This window comes from Polypterus senegalus, chromosome 8 (assembly GCF_016835505.1).
Source record: "Polypterus senegalus isolate Bchr_013 chromosome 8, ASM1683550v1, whole genome shotgun sequence".
Lineage (NCBI taxonomy): Eukaryota > Metazoa > Chordata > Cladistia > Polypteriformes > Polypteridae > Polypterus > Polypterus senegalus.
This window is the reverse complement of record NC_053161.1, coordinates 14,595,717-14,618,767: the sequence shown is the minus strand read 5'-3', so window position 1 is coordinate 14,618,767 and position 23,051 is coordinate 14,595,717. Positions and strand designations below refer to the sequence as shown.

General features: G+C 35.7%; 1 protein-coding gene across 2 annotated transcripts in view; it reads right to left on the bottom strand.

Moving 5' to 3' along the window:
• Nucleotides 1-23,051, bottom strand: part of LOC120533804 (tetraspanin-9-like) — a 297,253-nt gene that overhangs the window by 193,622 nt on the left and 80,580 nt on the right. Inside the window, exon 3 of one of the 2 annotated variants that reach the window (XM_039760776.1) lies at nucleotides 3,805-3,932. The exons of the other annotated variant lie outside the window; for it this stretch is intronic. The gene's annotated coding sequence lies outside the window, so the exon portion shown is untranslated. The remainder of the gene's footprint in view (nucleotides 1-3,804; nucleotides 3,933-23,051) is intronic. 2 annotated transcript variants of the gene reach the window in all.

The window sequence follows — 23,051 nt, the reverse complement described above, 5'->3', positions numbered from 1 at the left end:
TTCTGGAAACGGGCTCGCAGTCCAAAGCACTTGTATATCAAAGTGAATTTCCCCATAAGAAATAATGGAAACTCAGATGATCCGTTCCACAACCCAAAACTATTCATATAAAAATGATTAATACAAAATATAAAATAAAAATACATATAACAAATTAACCTGCACTTTACCTTTGAACAGAATCATGGCTGGTGTGAGTTTCTAAACTCTTGTGGGATTCCACCCAACGGGACGACACGTGGAAGAGCATCCCAAAGCAATCGCAGTCTCCCAGCGCTGTAGCAGTTCGCCGTAAAAGCGTATCCAAAAAGATCGCAGACATGCTATAAGCGCCTGCCGTCGATGGGTGATACAAGGAACATTATAAATGCACAGGGCACAGTACTACTTGGCAACGACCCTGCCTGACTGCTGTGTCTGTGTATAGGAGAGTGGCAGATCCCACTACAATAAATAACCGCGCTGTTTCTGTTTCAAGCTGAATAAAGCTGGTGTTGTTAAAGTACTGAGACTCAGCTTCGTGTTTTGGGGAGCAAGACGGGGACTCGCACGTCACAGCACACACACGCGCGCACGCGCATACACGCACACACACACACAGTCACAATGCTGTAGTAAACAGTATACACGCGTACAGATGTGGACTATATGAGTGAGGCACACAGAGTCAGACGAAGAATAGGAGACGATTGCACGAGAGAGAGAGAGAGAGACACACGCACGTGTGCGAGAGAGTCACACACACACAGGCGTGAGAGAGACACACACACACACACACACACACGAGCACGACAGAGAGAGAAGAACCATCAGCTCAGTTGTGATCACATGACGCTCAGCAGACAAATCGTATCCATACTACTCGTATTGCAAGACCTCGCTCATTTATCAAGTCAAAATTTATTAAAAATTTTAGCTTGTCTTGCAAAACACTCGTAAACCAAGTTACTTGCAAACCAAGGTTCCACTGTACTGTATTATTTACCCTATACAACTCCAGGCACATCACACACAGATAAGGAGCCTTGGCTTGAGCTGGGAGAACTTTTTGCTGGAGTTAAGCGCCGTCAAGGTGGGGGGGATGTTACAGCAGGTTGCTTACTGCTTGTGCTGATCGACACATTTACAAAGTAAAAGACGATGATGGAAAGGTGCGAAGGAATTTAAGGTTGAGTTTTTTTGTTGGCTTCAGGGATTCTAGTGATAATTACACCTCAAGAATTCTGAATGTCTAGCTTATACATTGAAAAAAAACACACCTGAATAAAAATAGTAAATGTATACTTTTACCAGTAAAATAAGCTGTAGTGTAGTTAGTGATTAAAAATTATTAAAACCTATAAGTGCATGGAATATTTACTTTTAAGCAGTGTTTAATTGCCAATACCAATTAATTTATTGTGTGAGTGTAAATATTTTAATATTAGTATCATTTTTTTTATTTTGCTGAGAAATGGTGAAAACTACTTTTTAAAAAGCCCTGTTTCAGATAGGTACATTACAGACAAATTAAACAATATGACAGTTTGTAATTATGAAAAGCATTTTATTTTTTTAATGCCATATGTATTATGGATAAATATTTTTGTAAATATTTTATTTGCAAGTATTTTAAGGAGATTTTAATTATTTTAGTATTTTATGGTCAGTGAACAATAAACCTACAGAATTTAATTTTCTTAATAAAAATTGAACAGTTAACACGTGGTCTATAGTGAAATTACAAAATTATACTTTAATATAGGACATAAGGCTTCTATACATCTGGTTATGCAGGAGCTTAGTGTAAAAAGTTTTTTAAAGGGATAAAGAAGAAAGAAAAAATCAGAATCAACTGATCAAGTGAAATCTGTGATTGGTATCAGACTAATCTAAATTGTGTGCTTTCGCTATGCTTGGTACCTGTCATGTATTTGAAATTTACATTGGTGAGTGTAATGCAATCTACTAGTTAAACTGCAGGTCCAGTTAATATCCTAATTGTGAATTAATACACAGGCTATGCAATACAAAAGTCTAATCAGTCACATAAGATACTTTAAAAATAGCACAACTATGGGTGTGTTACAGGACATCTAAAAAAATTGATTAATGTAATGCTGACAAAAGTGAGTTAATGCAAGAAATTAAAGTCTGGACAAATGAAAAAAATAATAAAATGAATGACCAATTTGGAAAATTAAAAGTTCTAGGATTTTGTGACATATGAAAAATTAATCTATTTCACTCACCCATTACATCTTTTTTTTTTAACCAGCTAATGATGCATGCATAAATCTTACAATTAGCAAACAGAGTGATTTGCTGACAAACCAAGCATGTTGTTACAAAACTCTCAGAGTTTTTTATACTAAAATATCCTGAATTACCATGCAATTGACTAATCCAACAGTACAGATAAAATAATGTTTGAATTATTATTTTATTAGTATTTTTCATTTACAAGAGAGAATACATCAGAGAATACATTTATAATGTGCACATGGCAAGATTAGATAGTCCATGTTGATATCATCTTTTATAAACTCTATCCAGAAATCCCCTTAAAATTACAAAATGTCCCCCAATTATTGTTACACTGGGAGGATCCCATTGTGCATCCCACATTAAAATTCAAGCCCTGCATTGTATTTTCATTTTTATGAATAGCAATACTAGTTTCCTTAAATGATGGAACATAAGGACCATGAACAGGTCACTCTGTGACTGTCTGTGCTCCAAATGGAAAAACAAAAACACGGATCCAGTTGTATCTCAGATGTTTAAATTCACGATGGGTGAAGATGTCAGGCAAATAAGTAAATGTATTAGTATTTATATATATTTTATTATATTACAGAAAAAGGCACATTATTGTTTACTTTGGTAGTGAATGTACATTTAATAATGGGACTTCTGGGTTTGGTATTGAAAGGTATCGAGTATAGTAAAATTTTACTGGTACTGATACTGAATACTAAAATTTTGGTATTGTGACATCCTTAAGTACTCTCTATGGTAGGAAGACACGGCAAGGAAAGACAAAACATGAATTAAAGTTGGAAAGAATAATTACATGGATGTGTGAAGTGTCATGAAATGCAAGAAAACTTTCTCAATTTTTGTTACAACATGCAGGTCAGATTTCAACATATACTATATGAATCTTTGGATCCATTTCCCCTTGTGTTAATGGTATAGGCTGGTGATGGTAGTGTCATTATGTGAGGAATGTTTTCTTGGAATATATTAGGCATCTTAATACCATCTGAGAGTCACTGAAATGCTACATTTACATTTCTTACGGCATCCATTGCTGTAGACCATATGCATTACTTTGCAGTCTATCAGTTTTCAAACAGAAAGTGTCATGCCACAAACCAAGCTTTATCTCAGAGAGAGAGTGAGAGAGAATTTGGGAGCATGTGCCGATAGCACGTTGCTACACCCACCATATGCCGAACCACCTGGATTGACTCAGGCTGGTTCCAATAAAATAAAACAGTTGGCCTATACAACAGAAAAGCTCTGAGATGAGGTGAAATGGAAGGTTTCTAGAATAAGTAAAAAGCTGAAAAAACCGCGGGAATTGTGAGATTCCATACACCCATAAAAATGTTTGCAGCACCTTGTTGAATTCATACTCCAAAGAATTCAGACTAGTGGCAAAAAGGAGTTCTACTGGTACCCAAAAGCTATACATCCCCTAATAGAAGTGGTGTTATTCTTGCATCAGTTTAGAAGTGAAAAACAAATTATCACTGCCCCATTTTAAACTATGCAACTTTTGGTGTTTAATGATTCTTGTTAAAAAATAGCTCTTACATTTTTCTTCTTCTTTTGCAACCTATCCAAAGAACTAGGTTTCGCAGATGGCACTGTATAACAGAAGCGGGGTCCTGAGTAGTTATGATGTCATCTTTGTCTTTATTTTTTGAAAAACTTTATATTTTCTGAAAAAATAAATACAAATATAAATCAGTTCATAGACATATTCAAAATAATTAGGTCATGTACAGAGACAAGACTTTTTGCACAGCTCTGGAATGATCTACATCACTTAAAAGAAGTGTCTGAAAATGCAACAAAAATATAATTATGTGTATAAAAATGAAAAATGGTGCCATTTTTTGGACTTAAACTAGAAATTAGAACAATAAATAATGAATAGTTAGAAACACTCTACTGAAAAGCCATCCAGACATCATAAACTCCATTTAATCCAATTCAAGGTCATGTAAAAATGAGCTTTACCTGACAGCACTGGGCAGATGGGGGCAATGTAATTGAAAATGTGTTTAAATTAACTACTGCTCGCCAGAATCACTTTATAGTGTGAACTTAAATGACGTTTTTTTATTTGTATATTCCTTTAACAAGGCCTGCATAAAACAGATTTTTTTGCTTCTTAAAGTTTTAATCTGAAAAGGATTTGATCTTTTGAAGTAGTGTGATATGACTCTGATCATGTTTGATGACAAATTACTGCCTTTCTGTAAAGGGAAAAGAATAAGCAAAGTACTCCCTCTGAGAGATGGCAAAATACCACTTTTTTCTTTTTCAATACTGATATTGAACTGTTGAATTTTTTTTCTTTAATAATTCTTAAGTTCTAAATGAACTATTTGTACTTAATTAAGATGACAATATAAATGCACTATGCTCATGTGGCTCAAATAAACACTCCACTACCCTACAGGATGAAACCCAACAACATGACTTTTACTCAGTTACAATTCTGGAATAATACATTCTCATCATACAACCAATCATAAGGAAAATATAATAAAAACTATAGCTATACTGTATCTCTCATGAAATTGTTTGTGTGTTTTTTTAGCTAATAAACCATTTAAATAAATGCAATGTAAACCTAAAAAAAGCATTGGCAAGTAGATCTAAGTTATTGATTCAGCTATCTCACCTTTAACAATTTTAAAAATGGAAACTGATACTTATTGACTCATCCTTTAAATATTCCTCTGTCTTCTCAGTATTTCAGAATGGGCAAATTATTCTTTAGAACAATTACCATTCCATCTTTTTCTTACTTCATCAATTTCTTTAGCAGTAGTGCTGAAAAGTCTCTTACTCCTCATGCTGTCATATTAGCCCAACATTATGGTTCAAATATATTGTACATATTAAAAAGGTTTGTGCTTTAAAACATTCAAACAGAGGTTAAAAACTCTGTGTGCAATATACAGTACACACATGCACTTTACATTATTTTTTAAACATACTGTATACTATATTAACATTTTTACTTTTTTCCAGAATATGTTTGTAAAGAATTAAGTACATGCGGATTGTGCACTGTGTACTGTTGCTTATTAAATGCTTTGAGGGAGTCAGCAATATGGATGGACGTGGGTAGTCCATTCTACTAACTTAACTGAGGCTTGACACCACTCAGAGGTGGCATTACAAGATGCTGCTCCCTGTTATAAAGCTGCCTAAAGACTTTTTTTTTCTCTTTTTCTCCCTCCCTTGTGTCATCACCTGGTACAATTTCTGCAGCCATAGAGTAAGCTGAAGCAGTTGAGGGGCCTCGGGGTAGGGCTGTCTTCCTCTGTCGCCAAAACCATAAGCTGCTATTGTAATGGCTTCGATCCTTTCTTTATTATTACAGCATTTGTTTCTTAAATAACTGTTAACGTGTCATTACAGCATAACGGTTCATGGGCTTTGAACCAGGTTAACACCTAAGTGTTAACACTAGATTCCCTGAAGCCTACAAAAAAGTTGTAATGCCAGGACACCTTAAAATCCTTCACACCTCCTAATCAGTATCTTTCGTTTTGCAAATGTATTGATCAGTTTTGCTATCCCATCCCCCACTGACGCAGCTTTAGTCGTACACAAATTTCTCCCAGCTCAAGTCAGTGTATCTGGGAGGGAGATGTCTGGATTTGCATAGGGTAAATAATACATTGTTATTTGGAACACATGTATTTCATGTGTACTCCATGTCTACAATGATATGTATAAATGTAGGAAGACAGAAAATGTGAGGCAAAAAATGCTGAACACATAACTAACTTTTTCTACTACTAATGTCAAAATGTTGACGTGAAGTGTATAATGTGTGAAGACTGAAGTCCAAATGTCAAATAAACAGTTCCAGAAAAGGCACAGATATATAACAAAACGTGTGTTTTTTTCTAGAATTTAACCAAAGTAGAAGAAATTGGGATAGGGTATGGCACACACACATCTGCTTGACTGGTGCAGAGCTCAGATCTTCTGTCTTTAAGTCAAGAGGTTGCAGTTTAGATCCCTGGCCCGTCATGCATTTACTGTTTTGAGTAGTGAGCTGCTATTATTATTACCATTATAGAATAAAAACATACATTTGATTTATTTGAGTCTGTAACAGCCGGTGTAAATTTTTAGTACTTGTAAAAGTTAGCATTTTGATTTATTATTCAATTTTATTCTCTCAGTCACATTCACGCTCCCCCGGATCTGACACTGTTAGTTTTCAAATAAAGACGGGCTATAATAAAAATTAACAAATGACGATGAGTGTTCTACATCAGAGAAAGAGAACAGAAGCTCTCTCCGCAAGACATGTCCAGTCAAACATAAGAACAACGTAGCTGCACCAGGTGTAAAGGCGATTGATGGCACAGTTTGGATGCAACAAGAGGTTGGGCATCATCCTGCAAGTGAATCTGCCACACACGCCCTTCACTAAAATAGCAGGGCCTACCGAGCTTACCAAAGTATCGTGCAAAGTCCTGTTTATGATTACGTTTTGTGATGGTCTTTATATAAAAACATTTATATGTTACACATAAAAAAGCCAGATCGAATATTATTTACCTTGGTTTATTTACTACAGTGTAAAGTCAAAAGTAGACTGCAGAGCTTCCTGTGTTTGATCAACATGTGCATGCTGACAAAGTACATGTGCAATGCCACTCCTTAATTAGCAGTTTATCACAAGCATTACAGAATGCTGTTCTAAACTGTGTACTGCATAATGCTGAATATGGCTGTATGCTGTTTAATATTATAGGATATTATGCAAGTATTAGCTGCTGAAGCATGTTAAGTGCTATATTCAGGATGGTTTAGTTGCAATTTGCTTGGCAATTATGCTAGTACATCACTGAAATTCAGGTGAGGCTGCATCCACAAACACCACATTTTCACCCACACCCACTTCCATGCAAGTAGAGTCAAACTGAGGTGATTAGGCATTTAGGGACAGGAATGGCATTCATCTATTTATGTAACAGAACTGAAGGAACAGAAACATCTTTGCATGAATATTCAATTGGTTTTTGTACAAGCTATATGATCTCAAAAACCACATGGGAGGCAGCAGTTCACAATGATTAAGAATAAATAATAAATAAAGAAAAGAAAATTACATAATCAGGTGACACTGCATATTGTGAAAGTTCTCATCTAAACAACATAAAAAAAATTAGATAACAAAGAGCAATTCTGCTTCTTCTGGTTTGAATAGTGAAAGGTGCTGGGTAACTAAAAACTTTTCAGTGGATTTAGTAATTTTCTAATACCATTTTTTGCAGTGCTACAACAGTATCCCTTTTTCACTAATTATTCAAAGGCACATGCCATGTTCTGACAAATTTGGACAGGGCCTGCTATATAATGCAAACATGGAAATAATTTTTCAGCAGCAATTGCCAACTAGAGCCATAGATAAAAAGAAGTATATGCTTAAATTCAGGCTAGCAGAAAGCTAGAAAAATGTGTGGGGGTAACAAGTTAATTATTCCTGGAATAAAAATGCACCATCCCAGACTTCAAGGCTTAGTTTTAATTTATCACTGTATACATTTGAGTGCATTTAATATTCTCAGTCAACCACCTGCAGAAAATTACTTTTTTCATCTATTCATACAATATGTATTTTATCATCCAGTAAACTGTGAAAGACTCATCCAGCTGTAGGCTGCTTAGTGTGTGAAATGTAATCCTCACATTAAATACAGACAACGGGACTCCTTTATGGTGCCGAAGACTGGCACAGTAAAGAGCTGGAACTTGAGGCTTTTTAATGCTTCATAATCTTACACATACAGGAGGTATGACATAATCAGGCAGGAAAACACTGAATACGGAGATTTAAGAATTGCTCGGTTTATTTGGAGGTATTCAAGCTCCAAGAAAGTAAGACTGAATTGAACCAATGGTCAGTGGTTTATAAACAACTATAATTTAAGTTGGGTTCAACACTTTTATCAAACACTATACATTTTAAAAATTAAATAAAATATGAAATATTTTAAAATGTTACATTTCTAATGTGACAAAATATTATCAAATTAGTAGCTAATAGATTATAGTACTTACAAAAAGTATTCACTCCCTTGGAAGTTTTTCTTGTTATACAACATTGAATCACAGTGGATTTAGTTTGGTTTTTTGGGTATTGACCAACAGAAATAAAATTATTTAATGTCAAAGTGCAAACAGAGATCTGCGTAGTGGTGTAAATTAATCACAAATTTAAAATTCTAAATAACTGTTTGTGTAAGTATTCACTCCCTTTAAAATGGCACACCTAAATCATCACTGGTTCAGTTAGTTGGTTTTGAAAATCACAGAATTAGTTAAATAGAGTTCACATGTCTGTAGCCAAGGAGTTTCAGGTGATTGCTGTACAAATGTATCTTATGTGGAAGGCTTTACTTGCAGTGATGAACAGACAAAACCCTGTAAAGCTTTTTTTATTTTTTTATTGCACTAATAAATGATTTGAAGTTTCAGAGCTTCATAAACAGTGATATCCAGTGGTTTACTGAAGCCATAGTAGCCATGAGCTTACATACAACCACTTATTGATTGCATAGTTTCAATCTGACAAGTTAATGAAGTGCCTATGAATGCTCTACGTACTCACTTTGATCTTAAGATAAATGCATTACCATTGAAATGCCGCAATAAATGTACATGCTAGTATGTGCAACAATTTTGTTTTAGAGAATTTGCCTACGGTGGCCTAAGGCATTAATGAAACATTATAAGTTCCATTACAGAAGATTTGTGTAGTACATTATTTAAGTTACTTAAAATGACAGCCTGCAAAACTATCCCATATAACCAACAGGTAGCCAGCCAGCCAAATGAGGCAGATGTCATTTATTTTTAATGACTGAAAGTGGTATGCAAAATTGTTATATGAATAAATCTTACATTTCTCTGTAATTCTCTTACAGACAGATCAATTCTTGTTTTTCTCTGTATCCTATAAATGTGTATATATTGACATTAGCATATAAGTACATAGACATTATGGGATATCGACATTGGCCCATAGTTCCCATATCTGTGAATCCCTAGTTCACAACTTTGGAAATCATCAGTCACATGGTAATGATACTTCAATATAACTTTGGTAACCTGGATTGACATACTGTGCTTCATTAACACCACTGCGATTCAAAGCCTCACTTTGAAACACGCCATTCCTACTAACTTGTTGTGAGTCCCTACCATGCAAGAGCAATGAAAGCAAACTCTGTGAAAAGATGAATGAAAAGCACAATTCCAAGTATGGAGACAAGAAAATATCCAAGTAACTGAATATCCCTTTGAGTCCAGTTAAATTACTACAGCAGAAAGAGTAGAGCACAGCTGTAAGACTGCCTAGAGATGATTGTTCACAAAAACTGAGAGACTGTGCAAAAAGAAGACTAGAGAGGAAGGCCACTAACAGACCTAAAATAACTCTGAAGGAGTTACAAAGTACAGTGGCTGAGAATGGGGAGACTGTACATACAACTGTAGCCTGGACGCTTCACCAATGATAAAGAGAAAAATGCACATGACATATTGGTTAGAGTTTAGCAGAAGACACATGACAAACTCTAAAGTCAGCTGGAAGAAGGTTCTGTGAACTGATGAAACCAAACTTGAGCTTTTTGGCCGTAAAACTAAACGCCATGTTTGGTGTAAGCCAAATACCAAACATTATCAAAAATACACCATCCTTGCCATTAAGCAAGGATGCTTCTCTGCAGCAAGCACTGGGAGACTTATCACAGTATTGAGTAAAATGAATGTAAAACATAGGAAAATCCCAGAGGAAAGCCTGATGCAGTCTGCAAGAAACCTGCATTTGTTTGATTTATTTTTCAGCAACACAATGACCCTAAGCATAGAACATAGACTTAAGGTTGTCATGAATGCCAAAGGTGCATCTACTACATACCACCTGGAATAGTGTGAATATTTATATAATGAATTATTTTGTGTTTTATATGGGTAATTAATTTTAATCACTTTGCAGAGATCTGTTTTCAGCCAAATTACAAAATATTTACTGTGATTCAGTGTTTCATAATAATAAAATTGAAAACACCAAGGTGGTGAATACTTTTTATAAGAATTGTATGACTGTGACAAATACTTTTGACTACAGCAGGCCGAGTGAGATTTTTGAAAGGGAAGAAAAAAATAATTAAGTAGCAGATCGGATGACTGGTAAGGCACTCAGGCAAGATGTAGGCAATACAACTATACTGTAGACTACTGAAAAGCTATTGCCAAATGTTGCTACCGACATAGCCAAAAAACAACCAACTACATAACTCCACTTTTAAGCAAACCTCATAGTTTTATAACCATTTGTTTGCATTCTACATCATTTTAAGTCTTAAATGTACCTTCATCTTATTTTTAACTTTAAGTAAGAATATATTCTAAGTTATCAATCTACACAACTAATTAAGCTATGGATCCTTGGTCCAGTAATTTCTTACACATTGAGTATTTGGCATAAAATGTAAAGACAGCCGAATTTGTGCCAATACTAGCATTTTCAAACTCTTATTTCTTAAGAACAGAGTTTTTTTTCACCATTGTCTAAACAATACATCTACTTGTGCTAAGACATTTTTAATGACTCTTCACACATTTCATTCTTTAAGATCCATCTATGACATTCCTTTTCTGTTGTAAGTTTTTTTTTAACTCCAGATTAAATCAGTCCCTAAGGTGTGAAAAATGTCTTTATCTTCTCTTCTTATACCTAACCTTTAACTGAACTACATGCCCCAATATATCAATCCTTGAAAACAGTAGCTATCTATGCACTCTAGCAAGTTGCGTCACATAAATTGCCTATCCAATTATTTTGGTAATGTGGTCTACCCATGGTCCCTTGCATTCAATGGTTTAATCTATCTATTATATATATATATATATATATTGTGACAGTGAGGCTCTTCTCCACCTCTCCAACCCTCAGGTACGACTCCAGACACTGGATAAGTCCAAGACTTTTTATTAATTAAGAATAATGTGCACAAAGCACCCTCCACACTACTCATAAATTAAATCAACCACAACATAAATTATCTCAACCACAACAACACTATTCTCTCCTCCTCTACCTCCCAGCTCAGCTCAGTGTCAGGACTTCCCCACAATCCTTTTATACACCCTGACCCGGAGGTGTTCCTGCCCAATCAGTCCACAGTTCCTTATTCCTTCCGGGTCAGGGTAAACAGTCCTTTTCTTCAACCCGGGAGCACGTTGTTCCTTCCTGTCATGTGACCGTGATGTACTCCCACGAGCCCCCCTACAGCAACTCCCGGTGGCCCCCAAGGTATCCAGCAGGGCTGTGTATAAATACTACATAGTCCACGAGGCCCTGCTGAAACTCGGGGCACAATCCTGCTGTTGGGAGAGCTCCTCCTGGCGGCCTGGGGGTGAGGGCCGGAGCACGAAGCCGGCAGTCCTCCACAATATATATATATATATATAAAATCAATGTCAATGTGTGTATGTTCCAGCATCACGTCCGAATGGCTGGAGCAATTTTCTTGAAACTTGGTACACATGTTTCTCATTGGTTGACTAAAAATACTGTAGGGTGAAATCAGCCCTAACCCACCTATAAATCTATATATATATATATAAAAGCCACTGAGTCACTCCTCACAAAATCTCCCGAACCATGAGGACTTGAAATTTGGAATGTAGGATAACCTTGGCCCATAGGTGCTCACTAAGAAACGGTTTTAAAAATGTTGTAGTCTAAGTGCGTTCTGTCTGTATGTCTGTACACTTTTCACGAGAGAATTACTTAATGGACTTAGATCTGGTTGTTTTCTATTATTTGCTTGAACTTTCCGGTTGATTTTGTGTCTTCTCTCATCGTGCTAAGTACCATACACAGATGTAATTATGCAAATCCAACAGAGAGGCTGTGGGCCAAGAGCAGGGGAGCGGGGCCTTCCTCATTCCCTCGCAAGCCTCTGTTCGAGTTTCTCTACGTCTCACCATGTGTTCGAGTGCACCTTGCCTCCACTTAGCTAACGATACCTGGTTGATCAACAGACATTATCATCTACAGATTGTTAAGGAGTAACGTTTGACATTTTTGAGAGAGAGATCAGAGCTATGTGTGTTTTAGATGGTCGCTGCTGATTGCCACAGATATCATGGGCATGTGCTTATCTCCCCATGCAGGGAACGCTTTCCCGTCAGAGCTGGACACGATCAGATACAGTGCCAACATCTATTGATTTTTAAAGTTTGTCCTTTTTCATTAAGTCAATGTATGTGTGTGTGTATATGTATGTATGTTCCAGCATCACTTCAGAATGGCTGGAGCAATTTTCATGACACTTGGTACACATATTTCTCATTGATCGACTTAAAATACCGTAGGGTGAAATCAACCCTAACCCATCCCCTTCTAGGTAGGGTCAGGGGTGATCTTGCGGTCATGTATGCATATTATCATCCAGTTGACACTTTGAACGGCCACCAGAAGGTGAACTGGAGGTGGCTGCCAAAATACAAAGATTATATTACACTTTATGTAAACAATTTAGAATGGGCTTATTCTTTGATCCCTTATTTCAAATGTATCAATCTAGAAACCTTTCTTAATGTTTTTCCAATGCCCAATTATAAGCTACTTTTTGGTCCAAGGCTGCCCCTTTTATGTCTTCTACGCCTGCTAAAAATATCTTTCTCTTGGCCTTTTATCATTTTTCTGCTTGATCTTTCTTTCCTTAGCAGTGAAACATCTCCAACAGAGGTTATTCTCCACTGGTTTCCTTGCCGCTAAATCTATTTTTTAAAATTTGTTGAAAATCCAGACTCAATATCAGTTTATGGAAAGCCTCTTTTGTAATTTAACTTTATTGGAGCAAAGATTAATAAGGCATTTACGACTAACACCTGCAAGTAGAAAGAATGGGGTCAAAATCATTCAGAACCGGGTTTTGGATGATACTTACTGTTGATCAACAATGAACCTCACAGGTGCTGGGGACCAGCTGGCTTGGCTGTCTTTCTTGCTTGTCAGCTCAAACTTCTCCAGCTACATTCATAATTCTACTAGTTCAATGTGCCCCACCACACATTATATTACTTACTATGCAACTAACTATATTACTTCATATTACTTCACATTACTACATTATAGAACTGATTTCTGCACACTGTTATGTTTTTACTTGATTGTTTTACGCTTTTAATAAACAGTTGATCACACACACAAAAAACACAACTAATTACGCTATTGATATAATAAATATTCCCAACTGTAACAGTATTATAGTAAATGATGAACAGGCATTCAAACAGAAAAAATGGTGAACTCCATATATAACTAATACAAAAAAAAAATATCAGAAATTTAGAAGTCCTCGATTTTATTTGTGTGCAAAAAATTACATTACCAAGTCAAACTGAACTTGAACAAACAGTTTAACAGGGAATATCCAAAGGTTTACAGCAGTTTTGTTTAGAGTTTAATTGTATTTCATTTCTGCAGTCTTAAAAGAATGTAAAGTAAATACATGTTTAAACAAAGAATTGCTTACTTTGTTTTGTCAGTATTTGAATAAAATTAATTACAGATTATGTGCCTTTTATCTACCTAAGTAAAAACAAAAATTTTATATTTTTACATTTTATGTTTACATTTCATAATGTTTTACGCATATGAACTTGCATGTATAAATTGGCAAAGTTAATTAATAGGACAACAGTATTGATTTTATGTGTTGATAATATACTGTACATGTATTAGACACTGTACAACATCCATAAATATACATATTTTATATCTTAACATAGCATTCTGAAACCTGCTTAATACAATTCTGGGCAATATGCATGGCTATAGTGTACATATAAACACCAACTTCATATGACTGTAGTGGCTACTCACACAACATTTTAATTTGAAGAAGATTAAGTGTCAAACTTCACTGCATTTTACATTCCTCTATAGATAATAAGACATCTAATACTGATTATTCTCTTACTTTGAATATTCATATAAGAGAACAAGAGCCAGATGTCACAGCTTTTAGCATTTCAACAAAGGACACAGACAGTATCAACAGAAAAGAATTTCAGCAATGCTCAGAGTAAACTGCTTATTTTTAGCCAATATATCTCAACACCCACAACACCTCTATTCATGTCTCTGTGGACTGCTCTTCTAAACTTGACAATGTGTATAGGCTTATATAAAAATTATCTGACACCGAAGTGGGAATCTATGCATACAGTATACACTATGCAAGAATATGTACTTTGTGCTACAGTTTTTCTTGGCATAACTTTTGTTAACATTTTCTATGGGAAATATCTGTTACAACAATGTTTTCCCCAAAAAATGTAATCGTAATGCAATATACTGGGAATTACCAGAGGAAACTGAATCAGCAGTCTTGGGTTTTACAGTCCAATGACCTTAGTCACTAGGCCTAATCTCTGACAAGTGTCCAGTCAAAGAACATGTTCAGATGTACAGAATTAATTCCATCTCCATGTTTGTATTATGGTGGTCATGACCTTGAGCTTTAAAGATGTTAATAGACATGCAAAGTATAACACATTGTTCTGCTGCTGGTATGTGATGACTTTTTGTACAAAATCCGATGAAGAGCTCAGCATTTTCTTAAATACAGACAGGTGCAGGTGGAGATTCTATTAATTTTAAACTAGGGACTAAAAAATAGAAATTACAAAGTAAAAGAAAAGTAAAGGAAAAATATCAAAGGGTATAAAACCAATTATTACAATTGTATGTGCATATTGTCAAAAAGAATCTTCACAAACATTTTATTAGTTGTTGACTGGCTGCAGAAGGGGAAACCCCTTCTTACACAGATCGTGCAGATAAATAATCAAATAATACTAACAATGAACAATTAAATAATATATTATAAACTATAATTTTATTGGAACTGTATAACTATTACCTATGTAAATGAGCTTGAGGAACTGAAGGGTTTTGTCTCGTTTGCTAAGTTTATGTTTTTATAATATATAGTCTATACTAATAAAAGGCAAAGCCCTGACTGACTGACTGACTGACTCACTCATCACTGATCGTCCATCTTCCCGTGTAGTTAGAAGGCTGAAATTTGGCAGGCTCATTCCTTACAGCTTACTTACAAAGGTTAAGCAGGTTTCGTTTCGAAATTCAACGCGTAACGGTCATAACTGGAACCTGCTTATGTACATATATACGGCCATAGCCTGCAGCTCGGTCGCCGTAAGAGGCGGAGTTGCGTCCCCCATCATCACGCCTCCCACGTAATTGAGTGCCTGCCCATATAAGGCCATCTGTCAGCAGCAATCCAATAGACACGCTGACGCTAAATATTCGTGGGTGAAGGACTGTGCTTATGCAAACGAAGATGAGATGGTCAGAGATAGACTAGTGTTTGGCACAAACTCAGCGAAAGTGCGAGAGAAACTTTTAAGTGTCGGGTCTTAGCTAACATTAAATAAAGCCGTGGATATCGCAAGATCGCACAAGAGAGCACAAGCACAGCTGAGAACCATCGATGCATGTACTCCGAGCGGCTCACGTGAACTGACTGTGAACGCAGTATGCAGAGAACAAGCAAGAGCTCCAAAGAGCGCTGAACAAAAAACGCATTACACAATCGAGAAGGCAGCAAAAGAATATGAAGCGAGTGACGCATACAAGCATATTAATAAGTGCAGCTACTGCGGAAACAAAGCACAGTGTAAACCTTAAGTTTAAATTAAGCTCATAGACAGGCTGCCGCTGGCGTTTATCATGCCTACGACGAATACGATATTCACGAGATACAAGTTTAATGAGAAGACGCAGGGTATAAACGAGACTTTTGATCACTTTGTAACGGAGTTAAAATTGCTGTAATGGAGTTAAAATTGCTGGTGAAGGACTGTGCTTATGCAAACGAAGATGAGATGATCAGGGATAGAATAGTGTTTGGCACAAACTCAGCAAAAGCGCGAGAAAAACTTTTAAGTGCCGGGTCTGAGCTAACATTAAATAAAGCCGTGGACATCTCAAGATTACACAAGATAGCACAAGCATAGCTGAGAACCTTCGATGCATGTACTCCGAGCGGCTCATGTGAACTGACTTTGCAGGACTGGGAAAGGTAAACCCGTGAATGCAGTGTGCACGAGCTGCTTATTGATGCAGTAGGAAAGGAACACCCCTCTGATGCTGAACAAGCCTTTGTAGACATATCAACAGGAAAGCAAGGTGTAAAGCTTAAGTTTAAATTACTTTCATAGGCACACTGCCGCTAAATATTCGTTGAGGGAGTTGAGGGAATACATTTTCTTAGGGGTTGGTTATTGCTTAAATTCAGTACATTTACATCTTTAAACAACACACAATGAGTTCTAGACCGAAAGCATACAACATTTAAGAACGTCAACTGCTAAAATTTTACCACTATGCAGTCTCACCTACGCAGCCGTCACCTTAAGTAACTTACAGTGTGTGACTAATTACAAGACTATTTCTTAGTTTCGCAATTGTAGCAATTCACAAATTCTAAGAAGTACAAGGTGAGCTTCATTTTGGCAGTCAATTCACATAAAGAACACCAGAAATGGAGTGTCACAAAAAGTAAACAAATATCATGGTATCAAATATTACTTATGGAGAAATCAGTTCCAGTATGTCCTATTCAAAAATTCACAACGATTTAATAAATTATCTCAATTTGCTTCAAGATTGGATGCCATAGAAATGACTGTTTCTGATTACTGGGCAGGCGATCTAGATTACTGAGCAGCATGCCAACGGTAGGGAAAACGCTGCTTGATCTATATGATGCCAGTCTTTACTGCCAAATAATTCCATGTTAGACACATGTTCTTTGAACATACTATTCCAAAAGTGTAGTTCTCATTGTGCATTTTGGTACTTTGGCAGCTATATACAGATGTAAACACATCTGGATAAAGGTTTGGGAAAACATGGATGTAATAACTACATAATTATAAACTAGCCACTCCTGATTTCTTAAATGCATTGCATATTGTTATTTATGTATGAACATGAAGGTACACTCACTTGGAATTTTTGAAGGTGCCAAAAATTCTTTTTAATTTTAAAGAGAATATTATATTTATTTTCTTGAAATTAAACTACTGTAAATGAGAGCGATTAAAAAAAAAAAAAAAAGAGTTCAGGAGTGTTCATAACTTTTCTTGTTTTTAGTTTATATTACAGTCATAAGCAGTACTACCAAAGCTTGAGAAAAAGTATCAAAAGTCACATTTAATATAAGTTATGATTTAAATTTAAGCATTCTCACCTTTTCCAGGCAAGCTATCAAAATACTCTGGTTGCTATATACTGCTGCAAGAGCAGGCTGACAAACACAGAATAACCAGTGGTCATGCAGGGATTTACATCTGTCACTAAAGTGCCGATGAGTCAGGCGCCTTCTTGACAGACTGGAATCAAGCCACTGTTTGTCCTCAGGTGTCCTTAGTGACCAAAACTGCCTGCTCATACCAAGCTAGGTTTTTATGTTCCATCAGAGAAGATGAATGACAAACACTAACATCAGTGGATATTAGAGATGTTAATATGGTCTATTTAAAGGGGAAAAGTATATACTTTTAAACCTTTAAGACCAGTATTTCCCCTGATCTGTATACTGTAAACATTTGGAATACAGTCAAAAACATAAGCAAAGCAATAACTTGATGGCTAGCAAATTTCTTGAATTTATTAAGTCAACATTAACAATAATGTTTCAAAAAGTATGTGTTAAGAATGACTTTTAATTTAGAGTTGCAGTATATATTTATCCTGGCATGGCATGTTCAGCATTTACAATTAAGCAGTAATGCTAACGTTCTTCACTTATTTGTTTAAATGTGCAATCAGTACTTGGATGCTGTGTAGGATTGCCCAGGGGTCCTGTTAGTATCAGCGTTGTTAGGCAAATATACTGTTACTGACTACAGAAATTTGTAAGTTCTGTAAATCTTTGTTACCAATAGAAAAAAGACAAAACTCATTTTAACTGGTTGTAATGGTACACCTTTTGGCATAAATGCATATGGCATATTTTCAGAAACAAGGCTACCTATTCTTTGAACTTCACATCTACTCCAACTGTACTGTTGTAACTGTGACTGCCAATGAGACCACATATGACAGGCAGAAATGCATCATTCACTTTTAACACAAGTCCAGGGATGTCTTTCAATGATACGTTTATTTTTAAAACATTTAATGTGTGTGTGAAGAACACAATAAACATTTATATTTTTAGCAATTTTTTAGGGATACAGTTTATTGTTTGGATGATGTTGACAAGAGCCACATTGTTTCAATCACTGACCCTACTTTGAGCTCCAGCTTTATGAGGCATTAGATTGGTTTAGAAATGTCACACTCAGTGAGCTCAACCACATTTACACAAAATTAATTCACAGTTGTTTCCAGAATTATACAAATATACACGTCTGGCCCTGCAAGACTAACTGAGCCTACACAAACTCCCCTGTCACTCTGTTGGTGGCGTAACACATGTTGTCAAATAAAAGTCATTGATTATGTCCAAAATTTGCTGTTCTTATGCTCTGCAATTTATCATGTTTGCTAAGTTGATATTTGGGTAATTAAAGACTATAATATATCCTCCTAAGCTAACTTCTTTAATACTTTTAAAAGACACACATTGAAACAGCAAACTCTAAAACAAACTCTTAACATCAGGGCTCTATCTGTAATGCTTTCTAGCCAAATCCAAACATTGTGAATAAGATGTGGCTCATCATCCAAATGAAGAAGGTAGGCATTCAAATAATTTTATATCATAGGCATCTCTTCAAACTTTTTTGGGTGTGCCTTTCTTTTTTAAAAAACATGCAACTCTGTTATATTCATCCCCATTTTTCACTTTTAGCCATTTCCGTTTCAGCTATATCATAATTTTGTGCACCTAATATGTACCAGTAACTGCAATTCACTTGGTTTATTCTTGATACTTCTAGCATTAAGGCAAACAATTTTTAAAGTATTACTCGTTTTAGTTCGAGCTACAAAAATTCAAGGTTGCCTTGTAGATCAAGAGTGTTAAACTCTGGTCCTGGAGGGCCGCAGTGGTTGCAGGTTTTCATTCTAACCAACTTCTTAATTAGTGACCAGTTTTTGCTTCTAAGGCTCAGGCCCCTTAGTTGTTTATTTTTCCTTAATTAGCAGCCAAACAATAATGACACACATAACAAGCCACCACATGACCAGCTCACCTGTGTCCATCACACAATATCTGAAAATAAAGAAAAGTGAAGGTCTCAGTAAGGTTGATCTCTCCGTTCACCAAAACATTTTGGCGATGTTCTTAGGAAAAACAGAAAATCAACAGTTTTGGATATGTCTGATGTGACAAAATGAGAGCAGCAATAAGCCATGGAATTAAATAAGTTTAATTAACAGCAAGAATCGGCTTCTCATTAAAAAAAGTGATTGGAGTGAAATTGATTGGAGTTTGAAGCACCAAGTTAGCTGGTCAACTGTTGGCTTGTTTCATGTCTCATTTGTGTTTTGCTGTCATTTAATGAAGAAAAGAATCAATTCAGAGCACAGAATCCTTAAAAACAGGGCTATTAAAACAAAGGGAAAAGAAGTTAATTACCAGTGAAAACTGGTCACTGATTAGGAAAAGGGTTAGAATGAAAACCTGCAGCCTTCCAGGCCCAGGGTTCAATAGCCCTGTTGTATATTTGTGTTAACGCTGCTACACATTTCTTTATTTGAAGCTGTAAACCTGACGATTCATAAACTCTTGGCCGAGTCTTGGCCCAACATGAACAATCCTTGATTAACTTACTCATGTGCCTCCTCGATACATTGTTGTCCTCCTCAGATCATAAGTAACCTATCACAAAGGAGGTGGGCTTCATTTGAAGTTACCCCAATATTCCAGACACATATGTCCTTCAATTCCACATTATATGTTATAACCTCTTTATCCCCTCAATTTTACCTGGACTTGCACATGGTACAAACAGAACTTTGGAGGAAACCAACTTGTCAGTTCCGCTCCTACAATGCAAAATGCATGCAATATAATTGTAAATATAATTAATAATAGCCTAAACAGGTGCTTTGAGGCAAATATATTAAATTAAAAATATATAAATGTAAGAATACATTAAAGAATACAATTATCTCTGAAACTATGTACATTATATCATTTAAACATAACACAATTACAAAGCTTTCACAACTGACATTTAACAAACTTTAAGGACTGACCTTATAATGAAAACTTTTCTATGTACAGTTTTACTTTTCTAGACTTTCTTTCTGCAAAGTTATCTATGACACTGTCATATTAAATACAACCTCACTGCAGCCTGCCTAACTAGTAGCGGTATTCCGCCTTTTAACATATATATCATTTAATCATTGCCTTAATTAAAGGTCCTGCTTACTAGCCTGAATTTATCATTACTTACAAACCAGAGCGCACATTAAGATCTAAAGATTCCAGTCTGCCTATAATTCCAAGGATTAATAAAATAACAGTGGGAGATTGAGCTTTTAGCTACAGGGCTCCAAAGCTGGTCTACCTGCTACTGTATGAGGTGCCCCTTCATTCACAGCTTTTAAATCCAGGCTGAAGACTAACTACTTCAGTTTAGTGTACCCTGAGTAGAGTTAATGATTAGCAGTGCATACTGCATCTCTGTTGTTAGTCATTCATACTAAAATACAAATAATATATTTATATATTGTTACTAATGCTTGCCTATTCGGTCTCTCTTCTTGGTATTCTCATGTGGCACTTGGTGCCACTGCTCTACTGCCATGTTGTTTGCCTTCCTATGGAAAAGTCATCTCTGATAAGAGAGCACTGAAATCATCCGTTGGAAGGGTCCTTTCATCAGATTGAATGGCGTGTAGGGAAGCTTGTTGACACAGCCTCCAGGATTTGAAACAAATCTGTATCCACATATGTGATAGCTCTGTATTTAGTGAGTGGTATACTCTATTGTTGCATTTTGCCTTGTACAGGTATTCCTGAGGTGGCAATGATAGATTGGCCATCTACTGTAACCCTGTGAAAATGAATACTTGTTTTGTATTATTTTTGCCTTTGCATTTTTTAGAACCCATTGGATGCCCAATCTACTTGGAAAGGGGTCTCTCTCTCTAAACTGCCTTTCCCAAGATTTTGTTTACTTTTTCCCTCACTCGGATCACAGTACAACACAATCAGTGAGGGAGGAACAATATTTAAAAATATTATTTTGGCACCTAGTTATTTTACAATATTAGATTTTTTTAAACTGTTACGATACAGCAAAGAAAAAATACAAACACAAGAAAAAATATATATAAATAAATGGAAAAAAATAACATATTACCAGTTTTAGTTGTTCACTAATTTCACACTCTTGAGCACTTTTATAGCCAAATGTTACCTGTTGTTCAGTATACAGAGATGGGGCCACCTGAGTTATTGTACAAGGTAGAGTTTTTGAGTGGTAAAAAAATCTTTTCCTCAGGTTTCTAAAGTTTAGAGTAAGATTTTATTTTCAAAAACACATTGTCAACAACTGCAAAGAGATAAACAGATCATTTAGCAATAAAATGCAGACACCTAATAAGTAAGCAAAATGTCCATGAGGCGTTTAAGGTAAAGGTTTTGTTGATCAGTGTATTTCAAAATCACACTTTTGAGTGTTTATAAAAAATAATTGCAAAGAAAGCCTATAGCTCATTAAAATTACATTAGGTTACACAAGCACCCTGGAAATTAGATTGTGTGTGGTGCTGGGCGAGTTTTTAATGCCTGTTTATTGGGCTCGGTCACAGTTACATCTAACATGCTGTCACTCATTAATATATACACATTTTGTAAGGGATCTTCTGTACATGACACATCTACCTTTTGCCCTAGAGATCAGTGAATGACAAATTTGAAAGGTCCCCAAAGCCTTAGAAGTGGAGTCAGAATTTACTGTTTATGCAAAATTATCACCTTTGTATGCTTCAACATTACTAGAACTAAAATAAATAATGTGCTCACTATAATAACATGACAAACCATTTTATTCTTTATGCTCTGACTGGCCATATTGAGTGAATTTGGGGATGACATTTTGTGTGTGTCTAAGAGTAGACAAGGTTTCTCAGGGACAATGGGAAAGAAGTTAAAGAATACTTATTCTGCCACTCTAGTGGTAGGAACACTTTCTGAAAAAACAAAGAACAAATGTTTTTTTCATACACCTTGATTAAAGAAGGTATGCATTCTTAAGGGCACAAGGAGCATGTACAGGGCAGCACACACCACACAAGAAAAAGTGGAATATCAGCACCCAGCAGCTACCTGTGTCACTAAATGGGTTGACTAGCACTAAGCTGATGGTCTTTAGGAAAGCAAGTTACTAGAACCCTGTAATATCACAAAAATTACAAAAAGAATAATAATAGTAATGCCTAAAACATTTTAAATATTTCTACAGTTACACAAATTCAAAACAATTAATTTATCACTATATACTACAACTGTACAATATGTACGCATTCAACAAATCTCCTATAAGAGTTCTAGGTCTTTTTTAAAAGCAATTTACTTTGGCCCCACATCTGTGATGAATTTTATTAGAACACAAATTAAACATTTATATACTTGAAGAAAGCTGAAGTTTATAACAGATGCTTCAGTTTCAAAGGAAATACAATATAAAAATTGACCTTTACCAGGAGCAGCCATTAAACTAGAAGTATGTTTGGGGATGTGTAAATGAATGCATGAAACTTATGGAACAAAGCCTTTGATCCA